Here is a 12,926-nt window from a genome sequence, read left to right as displayed (position 1 = left end):
GTAATTCCTGAATGCAGTGAGAGAGTTTGTGATTGGTTGCAGATATAAAACTATTGTGACATCACTGCCAATCACCCAATCACAATCTTTACTTTCTCCCATCCCTCATTAGCATAGAGCTGTGGGATTGTCTATTTCATCCGCACTCGGAAGGGGTTTGGTTTATTTCTGTATCTGAAACTGAAAATGGTAAGGTCCCCCCACCAGGCTCCCAGTGGAGCCATCATCCACCCTCCCTCCAGCTTCGCTATCGGGGGAAGTCGAGGCTTCTTGGTCTACGCTGGGCAGCCCAGAGTTTGCCGCACCTGTGGCAAATCTGGTCACATGGCAGCCAACTGCAGCACGGTTGTTTGCAAGAACTGCAAGGAGGAAGGCCATCAGACCAAGGACTGTAAGCAGACTAAGTGTTGCAACTTGTGCGGTGCGGCAGGCCATCTGTACAAGACCTGCCCCAAACGTTGCCTCAGCTATGCTCAGGCGGCAAGGTCCAAGGAAAGGCCGGGAGAAGGTTCGACGAAGGCGTCCGCTGTTCGAAAGGAGACCAGCAACCTTCTTCGCAGTGAGGAACTTCAACCTGAGAAGGAAGAGGAGGCAGCTGAAACCAACGACACAGCACCTACCCAGCGCCCGGAAACCCCTCCTCCACAGACAGAATCAATGGAGGAGGAGGCAGCAGATGGACAAACAGGTCAGTGGCAAGTGGTCCAGAGGAAAACCACAAAGAAAAAACATCCCAAAGCCACCACCCAAACCAATGGCAAGAGGAGGCTCTCTTCTGAATCAGACTGCAACAACTCCTCTTCACTGGACGGGGAAATGCTGGAACGACAGCCCCTTCAAAAGAGGCGGCAGAATTCCGAGATGGATGATAAGGCATCCCAGCCCCCGGGCACTGGAAGCTGTGATGGGCCCGGCGTGCCCCAACCCCAAAACCTCACACGTAACGACGTGGCCAACGCATCTCAGCTCCGGGACAGCGGGAGCAAAGACACGTCTGGCGCACCTGAGCTCCGGGAGACCGGGAGCTGTGATGTTTTCGAGGAGGAACAGATGGAAGCAGCTGAGGAAAACCCAATGCTCTCTGCCTACAAGACCCCCCCGATGTCACCCGAGCGGCACAAACCCTGCATGAAAAATCAGGAGGGGTTTCTGAGCCCAACCAACGTGAAACTGCTTGCGCACACGATGGGTATGCAGGAACATCCCGAAGGACTGGGACCAGCGAGGACAAATGGTATGGGAAGCAACAACTAATTTTTAGTAAAAAATGGGTGTAAGAATTGCTTCCATTAATGTGCGTAGCATTAAATCTACTACGCGATGTGTTTCAACCTTGGATTACCTTGCCAAGGTCAAAGCTGACCTACTGTTACTGCAGGAGTGTGGAATACCACACCTCAGCACCGACAGGCAGTGGTCGCGATGGTGGTCCCACGGGCCATCGATCTGGTCGGGGGGTAATGACTGCCGCTCCTCTGGCCTGGGTATTCTGCTGTGGGGAGGTAACTTCACCATCTCCGAAGTTAAGGAGGTGGTGGGCGGCCGCCTCCTCGTAGCAGACGTGATGTACAACAACGCTCCGCTCCGGTTGATCAACGTGTACGCCCCGGTACAACGCAGTGAGCGGCTGACCGTTTTCCAGCAGCTCCCACTGCTGCTGGCGACGTCCAGGCCGGTCATCCTAGGCGGTGACTTCAACTGCATCATCGATGCGGCTGGACGATCCGGCAGTGACGACAGCAAACTGGACGCTGCGTCCAGATTCCTTGTAGAAACAGTTAAGGATGCCAAACTGCACGACGTCTTCAGCAAACTTGCAGACGGAGCGCAGCGCAGATACACATGGTTAAGATCGGACGGGTCTGCCCGTTCCAGGATTGACTTCCTGTTTGTGTCCCGTGCTGTCACGGTCGGATCCACCGACGTCAAGCCGGTGTTCCTCTCCGACCACTGCCTCTTACTGGCCGACTGTCACTTACAGGACGACCAGCGGGTTGGCAGAGGGACGTGGAAGCTCAATGCGACACTGCTGACCCCAGAGAACGTTGAGGAACTCAAAAGGGATTACAATGGTTGGAGGACCGTGAAACCCCTCTTTGAGTCTCCAGTTCAGTGGTGGGAAGCGATTAAGGAGAACATCAAGAGGTTCTTCATCCACAAAGGTGTTCAGAAGGCGAGAGAGAGACAGAGGGAACTGTCCCGACTCCAGAAAATTATGCAAAATCTACTCCGGTTGCAGTCAATGGGGGTCGAGGTCAAGGAGGACCTCCAAGAGGTGAAGAGCCAGCAGGCCTCGCTCTTTGCCAAGGAGGCCTCCAAGATCATCTTCCGGTCCAGAGTCCGCTCCATCGAGCAGGATGAGACGTGCTCGCGTTACTTCTTCCAAAAGGTACACAGAGGAAGCTCTGTTATCAGCAGCCTGAAGGAAGAAGATGGCTCGGTAACGTCTTCGCAGTCCGACATACTAAGGATCAGCAAATCCTTTTATGCTGGGCTGTATGGCGCGAAGCCCACAGACAGCAGAGCCTCCCAGTCCTTCCTGTCATCTATCACAGAGGTCCTAGATGACAGCAGGAGGGAGAGACTGGACAAGCCGCTAACTCTGGACCAGCTGACAAAGGCCGTCGAGTCTTTCGAGACGAGTAAAAACCCCGGGAGCGACGGCTTACCGGTCGAGTTGTACTCGGCCCTGTGGGACTGGGTCGGCCCGGACCTGCTGGAAGTATACGAGAGTATGCTCCTGGCCGGCAGCATGTCAGAGACCATGAGAAAAGGCATCATCACCCTCATTTACAAGCAGAAGGAGGAGAGGGCAGAAATCAGAAATTGGCGGCCCATCTCACAGCTTAATGTTGATTACAAGATTCTGTCCAAAGTCATAGCCAGTCGAGTCAAGTCTGCTCTGCAGTTGGTGATTCACCCTGATCAGACCTGTACTGTACCCGGCAGGAAGATCTCTGATAGCCTCGCGCTACTCAGGGATACGATCGCCTACGTACGGGACAGGAGGGTGGACATCTGCCTCATCAGCCTACCAGGAGAAGGCTTTTGACAGGATATCGCACACCGACATGATGGACGTGCTTTCCAAAATGGGGTTTGGGGAGGGAATCTGCAATTGGATCCAACTGCTCTACACAAACATCAGTAGCGCAGTGTCAATCAACGGGTGGGAATCTGAAAGTTTCCCGATCAAATCTGGAGTCAGACAGGGTTGCCCTCTCTCCCCTGTCTTGTTTATTTGCTGTATTGAACCCTTTGCTGAGTCGATTAGGAAGGATGCGAGCATAAGAGGGGTGACAATCCCAGGCAGCGGAGGCACTCAGGTCAAAACCTCCCTGTACATGGATGACGTCGCCGTCTTCTGCTCGGATCCGCTGTCCGTGCGCAGACTGATGAGCATCTGCGACCAGTTCGAACTGGCCTCGGGAGCCAAAGTTAACCACGGCAAGAGCGAGGCCATGTTCTTTGGGAACTGGGCTGACCGATCCTTTGTCCCCTTCACCGTCAGGTCAGATTACCTGAAGGTGCTGGGGATATGGTTCGGAAGGGCCGGGGCGTGCACCAAAACATGGGAGGAGCGAGTAGCCAAGGTACGACAAAAGTTGGGCATGTGGGGGCAGCGATCTCTCTCCATTGTGGGTAAGAACCTGGTCATCAGGTGCGAGGCGCTCACGTTGTTGCTCTACGTGGCGCAGGTCTGGCCCATACCCTACTCCTGCGCCGTGGCAGTCACCCGAGACATTTTCCGCTTCGCCTGGGGATCGAAAATGGACCGGGTCCGGAGGGACACGATGTTCAAATCTCTGGACATGGGCGGGAAAAATGTACCCAACGTGGCCCTCATCCTGATGACCACCTTCGTGTGCGGCTGCATCAAGCTATGTGTAGATCCCCAGTACGCAAACCCCAAGTGTCACTACGTGCTGAGGTACTGTCTGTCCCCGGTGTTGCGAAGGATGGGCCTGGTCACATTGCCGCGGAACGCTCCGTGCAGTTGGGCGGCGCCGTACCACCTATCCTTCGTGGAGCAGTTTCTGCGGGAAAACACCTTTGACGACCGGTCCATCAGGCAGTGGTCTGCACGGAATGTCCTCAAGGCCCTACGGGAAAAGGAAACGGTGGATCCTGTCGGATGGTTCCCCGAGCAGACCGTCAAAGTCATTTGGCGGAATGCCTCATCACCAGAACTTTCAAACAAGCACCAAGACGTAGCTTGGCTGGTGGTGAGAAGGGCCCTCCCCGTCAGATCCTTCATGCACACCCGAAGTCTCGCCCCCTCCGCACAGTGCCCCCGCGTTGGCTGTGGTGGGGAAGAGACGGTCGCCCACCTCCTCTTGGAATGTGCCTTTGCAAAGCAGGTGTGGAAAGAGATGCAGTGGTTTTTGTCAAGGTTCATCCCAAGCAGCTCTGTAACACAGGAGTCTGTGCTCTGCGGGCTGTTCCCAGGGACGCACACCGAGACAAACATCAACTGCTGCTGGAGGACTATCAATTCGGTGAAAGACGCCCTTTGGTCTGCCCGAAACTTGCTGGTCTTCCAGCGCAAAGAGTTGTCCACCACCGAATGTTGCAGACTGGCACATTCCAAGGTCCAGGACTACGTGCTGAGGGACGCACTAAAGCTTGGGGCAGCTGCAGCAAAGGCTCAATGGGGAAAGACCACAGTGTAAGGTTCCCCCACCAAGCTGGACTGAGGTGCTGGAACCATGGGAAACCCCTCGAACTGTATCGTTAATATTCTCAATTGCTGGAAATGTAAAACTGTAATTGACATGACAATTGTGAAACGGAAGGGTTGGGAAGAAACTCATGACAGTATTGAAGGAAACTGATCTCCCTTGCAATGTTTGTATTTTTTGGTGCTGTTTGGAAACTGTTTGGCAATGTAATGTTTACAGATTTTTATGAATAAAGTATATTTTGGAAATAAAAAAAAAAAACAAGCTGAACTGAGGGGCTGGACCCCTGGGAAACCCTTCGAACTGTATCGGGAAAATTTTCATTTGCTGTAAATGTAAAAATGTAATTGGCATGACAAATGTGAAATGGAAGTGTTGTGAAGCAACTCATGATTGTATTGAAGGAAACTGATCTCCCTTGCAATGTTTGTATTTTTTGGTGCTGTTTGAAACTGTTTGGCAATGTATTTTTAACAGATTTTTATGAATGAAGTATATTTTGGAAATAAAAAAGAGAAGAAAGCAGCTCCTAAGAAAGGCACCAAGAAAACCTTAAATAAACCGTCAACAAAGGGCGGCAAGAAGCGGAGGAAGGAGAGTTACTCCATCTACATCTACAAAGTGATGAAGCAGGTTCATCCCGACACCGGCATCTCCTCCAAGGCCATGAGCATTATGAACTCGTTTGTGAACGATGTTTTCGAGCCCATCGCGGGTGAGGCTTCCCGCCTGGCCCATTACAACAACCATCAGCTCTGGGTGATCCAGACCGCCGTGCGCCTGCTGCTGCCCGGGGAGCTGGCCAAGCACGCCGTGTCGGAAGGGACAAAGGCGGTGACCAAGTACACCAGCTCCAAGTAAAACTGCACAATGGACTGAAAAACATCCCAAACACAACGGCTCTTTTAAGAGCCACCAACAATCTCTGAAAAAGCTGCATCCGACATCTTTATGAAATCACTTTAAGACGATGTATAATATAATAACGATCCCACTGCTGTGTTTGTATCTCCTGTTATTAACTGAACACGAACCCATAATCTGATCACCCGCCTTCACTTTTTTTGCTTAAAGCTGCTCTTATTCTGGTTTTTCACAGCCCCTGTATAACCGCATTAACAGCTGATTTCAGCGGTAAGGATTCGACCTTAATCCCTTCACTGATTAATCAATTTATTAACAGCAACTCTCCGCAGTGTAACAGCCTGGGATGGGATTATTACAGAGCAAGTTAAGGGCCGTTTGAGGACTTGATCCGGCTCCCTCTTTTCAGAGAAGGGCTCTGATTGAAAACTAAACTGAGTATTTCACTTCAGGCCAATGCAGGCCCCACCCGGGACAGTTTGAAAGCGATTGTCGAATGAGTCACAATTTAAATAACATTTTACAAGTTGAATAAAACAAAATCAAGAGATGGGACTTTAAATCTTTGACTAAGGATGACATTTATTTTAATCCGCTCCTTTCCGACAATGAAATTGGCGGACTTTTTGAAATTGACAAATTCTGTGCTTCTGATGTCATGGCGGGTAAATCCCGCCCTCTTGTGTTGGTCAGTGACCTGATTGGTGAAGAATATAGGCAAATAGAATTAAGTACCGACCATTGAGGAGAGTTCTCAGTCTTAAAGGAAAGTAAATGCTGCGGAAATTATCCATTTGTGAAAGTATTTGTGAGATTGTGGAAATGTCTGGAGGAAAGACCGGCGGGAAAGCTCGGGCCAAAGCCAAGTCTCGCTCCTCCCGGGCTGGACTGCAGTTGCCGGTGGGCCGTGTTCACAGGCTCCTGAGAAAGGGCAACTATGCTGAGCGTGTGGGTGCTGGAGCCCCGGTAGATCTGGCTGCTGTGCTTGAGTATCTGACCGCTGAAATCCTCGAGCTGGCCGGTAACGCGGCCCGGGACAACAAGAAGACCCGCATCATCCCCAGACACCTGCAGCTCGCCGTCCGCAACGAGGAGGAGCTCAACAAGCTGCTGGGAGGGGTGACCATCGCTCAGGGCGGGGTGCTACCCAAGAAAACCAGCGCTCAAAGCTCCCAGAAAATGTAAAGCAGACAAAATGTCATCTAATCAACCAAAGACTCTTTTCAGAGCCACCCACAGTCTCTGAAAGGGCTGATTACTGTCTGATTCAAGCATGTCAGTAACAGAACAGAATAGGAACTATTTAAAATGTTTATGAGCAACTATTTCAGTGGCTTCTCACTGTCCCCCTGATCCCTGTGTGAAGGGGAATTACCAATAGTCTAATTTATTCCTTTCCACACCGAGTTTGAGTTATTGGTCCCTTAAGGATTGCTGAATGGAGTCTTCCACCGCCGGTTACAGATAAGAAGTGGGGGGGAAAATGACAGGTTAAAGCTGTGCGTAAAATAGCGCCAGGAATGTGTGGCGATAATAGCGGAATAAAGAAAGGTTTTTAAAGGTTGGTGGAAAATATTTTACGAACAACTTTAAATAGATTTTCCAGTAATTCGCTTTTTGCCGACACTGAAATTGGCGCCTTTTTCGAATTCAAACGTTCTGCCAATTTCGACAATTTAAGCCAATGATTTGCTGCATTTTCCCCAATTCGAGGCTCTGCGATTGGTTAAGAAATGCGAATGGGAAGAGGGTGACCAATCAGAAGTGAGCGCGGGCTCAAGCTGTGGGAATTCCAGGTCCCTGAACGATTGAGCTGAAACTGATCAGTTTCACAAACCCTGTCAGTTTCAGTGCAGGAAACACCGTCTCGGAAGAAATAACATCACAAGTGGATCTGGTTCCAGTGACCGATTCAACGGCTGCTGCAAAATTCCCGGATTCCCTCATTGCAGCGAAATCATTTTGAAATTCTATGAAAACAATGAGTGATTCTGGAGGAGTGATGTGGCTTTTCACTGAGGGTATGTGTCGACTGGGGAAATAACTAAGTGTAGAGCCTCGGGCACTGTTTACACAGCCCGTTTAGAAAATCAAATCCATTGCACATCCTTGCTGCAACTGAAATGTCAATTTCGGGGATTCCAGTTTTCTACCCGAATACAGCACAGATTTATTCCAGACAGTTCTGAACAGCCTATCCCAGCTCCCGTTTCCAGCTCACTGCTCTCTCTGTGAGACGGTGGGTGGCTCTTGGAAGAGTGTGTGTTTGCTGGAAAGGGTCGAGTTGTGCGGCCCTGCCGTTTCAGAGCGGACACCACATCCATGGCAGTGACCGTCTTGCGCTTGGCGTGCTCAGTGTAGGTGACCGCATCCCTGATCACATTCTCCAGGAAACCTTTCAACACCCCGCGAGTCTCCTCATAGATCAAACCCGAGATCCGCTTGACCCCGCCACGGCGTGCCAGGCGGCGGATTGCTGGTTTGGTGATGCTCTGGATATTGTCAGGAAGCACTTTGCGGTGCCGCTTTGCTCCGCCTTTGCCTAGTCCTTTCCCTCCTTTACCTCTGCCAGACTTTCTGTTATTAACTTCCAAAATATACTTTATTCATAAAAATCTGTAAAAAAAATACATTACAAAACAGTTCCAAAAAGCACCAAGTCAAACAATACAAAGAGTGGAAAGGAGATCAGTTTCCTTCAATACAGGAGTGAGTTGCCTCACAACCCTTCCATTTCATTTCTCATGCCATGTACATTTGACAGCAAACAAATAATTTCTGGCTACAGTTCGAGGGGTTTCCCATGGATCCAGCCCCTCAGTTCACTATGGTGGGGGGACCTTACACTGTGGTCTTTCCCCATTGAGCCTTTGCTGCAGCTGCCCCAAGCTTTAGTGCGTCCCTCAGCACGTAGTCCTGGACCTTGGAATGTGCCAGTCTGCAACATTCGGTGGTGGACAACTCTTTGCGCTGGAAGACCAGCAAGTTTCGGGCAGAGCAAAGAGCATCTTTCAACGAATTGATAGTCTTCCAGCAGCAGTTGATGTTTATCCCGGTGTGCGTCCCTGGGAACAGCCCGGAGAGCACAGACTCCTGTGCTACAGAGCTGCTTGGGATGAACCTCGACAAACACCATTGCATCTCTTTCCACACCTGCTTTGCAAAGACACATTCCAGAAAGAGGTGGGCAACTGTCTCTTCCCCACCACAGCCACCTCGAGGGCATTGTGCAGAGGGGGTGAGACTTCGGGCATGCAGGAAGGATCTGACGAGGAGGACTCTTCTCACCATCAGCCAAGCTACATCTTGGTGCTTGTTTGAAAGTTCTGGTGATGGGGCATTCCGCCAAATGACTTTGGAAGTCTGCTCGGGGAACCATCCGACAGGATCCACCATCTTCTTTTCCCGTAGGGCCTTGAGAACATTCCGTGCAGACCAGTGCCTGATGGATTGGTGGTCAAAGGTGTTTTTCCACAGAAACTTTTCCATGAAGGATAGGTGTAACAGCACAGTCCAACTGGATGGAGCGTTCCACGGCAATATGACCAGGCCCATCCTTCGCAACACCGGGGACAGATAGAACCTCAGCATGGAGTGACACTTGGAGTTTGCGTACTGGAGGTCTACACACAGCTTGATACAGCCACACACAAAGGTAGCCATCAGGATGAGGGCGATGTTGGGTACATATTTCCCGCCTTTCTCCAGAGGTTTGAACATCGTGTCCCTCGGGACCTGGTCCATTTTGGATCCCCAGATGAAGCGGAAAATGGCTCAGGTGATCACCACAGTGCAGGAGTGCAGTATGGGCCAGACCTGCACCACGTACAGTAACCTGACACAATGGAGAGAGATCGCTGCTCCCACATGTTCAGCTTATGTTGTACCCTGGCTACTCGTTCCTCCCAGGTTTTGGTGCACGCCCCGGCCCTTCCGAACCATCCCCCAGCACCTTCAGGTCGGCTGACCTAATGGTGAAGGGGACAAAGGATCGGTCAGCTGAGTTCCCACAGAACATGGCCTCGCTATTGCCGTGTTTAACATTGGCTCCCGATGCCAGTTCGAACTGGTCACAGATGCTCATCAGTCTGCGCACAGGCAGCGGGTTCAAGCAGAAAACGGCGATGTCATCCATGTACAGGGAGGTTTTAACCTGAGTGCCTCCACTGCCTGGGATTGCTCCCTTCTGATAATCGCATTCTTCCTAATAGACTCAGAAAAGGGTCCAATAAAGCAAACAAACAAGACAGGGGAGAGAGGACAGCCCTGCCTGACTCCAGATTGGATTGAGAAACTTTCTGATTCCCACCCATTGATTGAGACTGCGCTACTGATGTTTGTGTAGACCAGCTTAATCCAATTGCAGATTCCCTCCCCAAACCCCATTTTGGAAAGTACGTCCATCATGTCGGTGTGCGATATCCTGTCAAAAGCCTTCTCCTGGTCCAGGCTGATGAGGCAGGTGTCCACCCTCCTGTCCCGTACATAGGTGATCGTATCCCTGAGTGGCGCGAAGCTATCAGAGATCTTCCTGCCTGGTATAGTACAGGTCTGATCAGGGTCAATCAGCAACTCCAGAGCAGACTTGACTCGACTGGCGATGACTTTTGACAGAATCTTGTAGTCGATGTTAAGCAGTGAGATGAGCCGCCAATTTCTGATTTCTGCCCCCTCCCCCTTCCGCTTGTAGATGAGGGTGATGATGCCTTTCCTCATGGATTCTAATATGCTGCCGGCCAGGACCATACCCTGGTATACTGCCAGACTTTTTTTTTAAATTTCCAAAATGTACTTTATTCATAAAAATCTGTAAAAATTACATTCCCAAACAGTTTAAAACATCGTCAAGTCAAAAAATACAAACAGTGCAAAGGTGATCAGTTTCCTTCTATACAATCACGAGTTGCCTCACAACTCTTCCATTTCATTGTCATGCCATATACATTTCTACATTTACAGCACACAAAATTTTCCCTATACGGTTCGAAGGGTTTCCCATGGATCCAGCCCCTCCGCTCAGCTTGGTGGGGGGACCTTACATCATGGTCTTTCCCCATTGAGCCTTTGCTGCGGCTGCCCCAAGCTTTAGTGCGTCCCTGCCCACGTTGTCCTGGTCCTTGGAATGTGCCAGTCTGCGACATTCGGTGGTGGACAACTCTTTGCGCTGGAAGACCAGCAAGTTTCGGGCAGACTAAAGGGCGTCTTTCACCGAATTGATAGTCCTCCAGCAGCAGTTGATGTTTGTCTCGGTGTGCGTCCCTGGGAACAGCCCGTAGAGCACAGACTCCTGTGTTATCGAGCTGCTTGGGATGAACCTCGACAAAAACCACTGCATCCCTTTCCACACCTGCTTTGCAAAGACACATTCCAGGAGGAGGTGGGCGACCGTCTCTTCCCCACCACAGCCACCATGATAGTTCTTGCCTCAAATCAGTGCACAATAAAAGAGACTGATTCCGTCAGCTTCCTTTTTTTTACAGGCCGCCCGGACCTGGCTGAGAAAGGCAGATTGAGAGCAGGGAGGGGAGGAGACAAGAGTGAAGATTAAACAGAGAGCAAGAATGAAGGAGACACCCAGAGTGACAGACAGAGAGAGAACGGCACCTTATCTTTCATCTCCACCTCCAGTTTCCTCCGGGCTGCCAATTTCAAACCCTTTATTAACAGTAGAACCGAAACCCAGCTCTCCACGCAAACTCTTCCAGAATCGACCTTCACAGTCAAGGCTTTCCAGAAAGCCGGAGCTTTTAAATATGATCCTGCTACAATTAACACTCAGTAATATTCCCACCAAAACACAATCCATTCTATAACAAGGAACCTCCTCAGTAACATCACCATTTCCACACACATCCGCTTCCAACAGTTTACAAACACCCTATTGCAGCTGTTTGGGGAATCTCCTGTGTTCAGATTGGAGTTGGAAAGCGGCCTTTACCCGGCAGTGTTATCGTCTCACACTGAATCTGCCAGACATCCTGTTCTCTTTATTGCGAGAGAGAAAGCACGGATTTAGGAAATGTTCATTTGAAATGATCTCTATTGAGAACGAGCCCGGCCGTGGGACAGGTATTCCAGTGCAAAGAGCTGTCTATGACCGAGTGTTGCAGACTGGCACATTCCAACATTCAAGACTATGTGCTGTGGGACGGCATTAAAGCTTGGGGAAGCCACCATGGAGTCTCAATAGAAAGGCGACAGACTAAGGCCCTCGTACAGCGAGAGGCTGGAACCTGTGTAAAACCGCTCGGGCTGTTTGCACCAGAGAATGTTTGATGTGTAATGTAAATACTGTAAATATAACCTGTGCAGGCAGGGATAGTGAGATACCTCATGTACATTATTGAAGGAAACTGATCTGTATTGTACCTTATGTAATATTAAATTTGAACTGCTTTGCAATGTAATTGCACAAATTATATGAATAAAATACATATTGTGCAAAAGAAAGCAGCTTTCCTGTCAACACACACCTTGTCTCAGGGCACAACTTTCCTGTGATCTTGTCATACCCAACTTCGCTCTATATCTTCTGACACACACACTTTACAGTCTGTCATTTCCAAAAACAAGCATTCTAAAATCAAAAGACCTTTTGTTTATTTCTCCTTTCTTTTCATTTCTCCTCTATTCTTCTCAATCACTCCCTTCAACAGTCCTATTCAGATCAAGGTGGAATGTGAATAGTGTCACAACTCACCTCTGACACTATTATTACCCTTTTCTCTTGTCTCATTCAATGGGAAAGTTTTATTCACCAGTCTGTTGCTGTTTTACACTCTTGCCATACCATCTGGTATTGCATCCATCTGAATTCTGTGCTTTCATGGCCTTATATTTCTTTTCCACTTCTGGATGATTTGTTTGCTTCAGTTCCATTCAACCAGGCTGGACCACAGGGAAGCTTAGAACAAAGAACAAAGAACAGTACAGCACAGGAACAGGCCATTCGGCCCTCCAAGCCTGCGCCGATCTTGATGCCTGCCTAAACTAACACCTTCTGCACTTCCGTGGCCTATATCCCTCTATTCCCTTCCTATTCATGTATTTGTCAAGATGTCTCTTAAACGTCGCTATCGTATCTGCTTCCACCACCTCCCCTGGCAGCAAGTTCCAGGCACTCACCACCCTCTGTGTAAAAAACTTGCCTCGCACATCCCCTCTAAACTTTGCCCCTCGCACCTTAAACCCATGTCCCCTAGTAACTGACTCTTCCACCCTGGGAAAAAGCTTCTGACTATCCACTCTGTCCATGCCGCTCATAACTTTGTAAACCTCTATCATGTCGCCCCTCCACCTCCGTCGTTCCAGTGAAAACAATCCGACTTTTTCCAACCTCTCCTCATACCTAATGCCCTCCAGACCAGGCAACATCCTGGT

The sequence above is a fragment of the Heterodontus francisci genome, unplaced genomic scaffold, assembly GCF_036365525.1.
Source record: "Heterodontus francisci isolate sHetFra1 unplaced genomic scaffold, sHetFra1.hap1 HAP1_SCAFFOLD_51_2, whole genome shotgun sequence".
Classification (NCBI taxonomy): Eukaryota; Metazoa; Chordata; class Chondrichthyes; order Heterodontiformes; family Heterodontidae; genus Heterodontus; species Heterodontus francisci.
Note: the sequence above shows the minus strand (reverse complement) of the source record.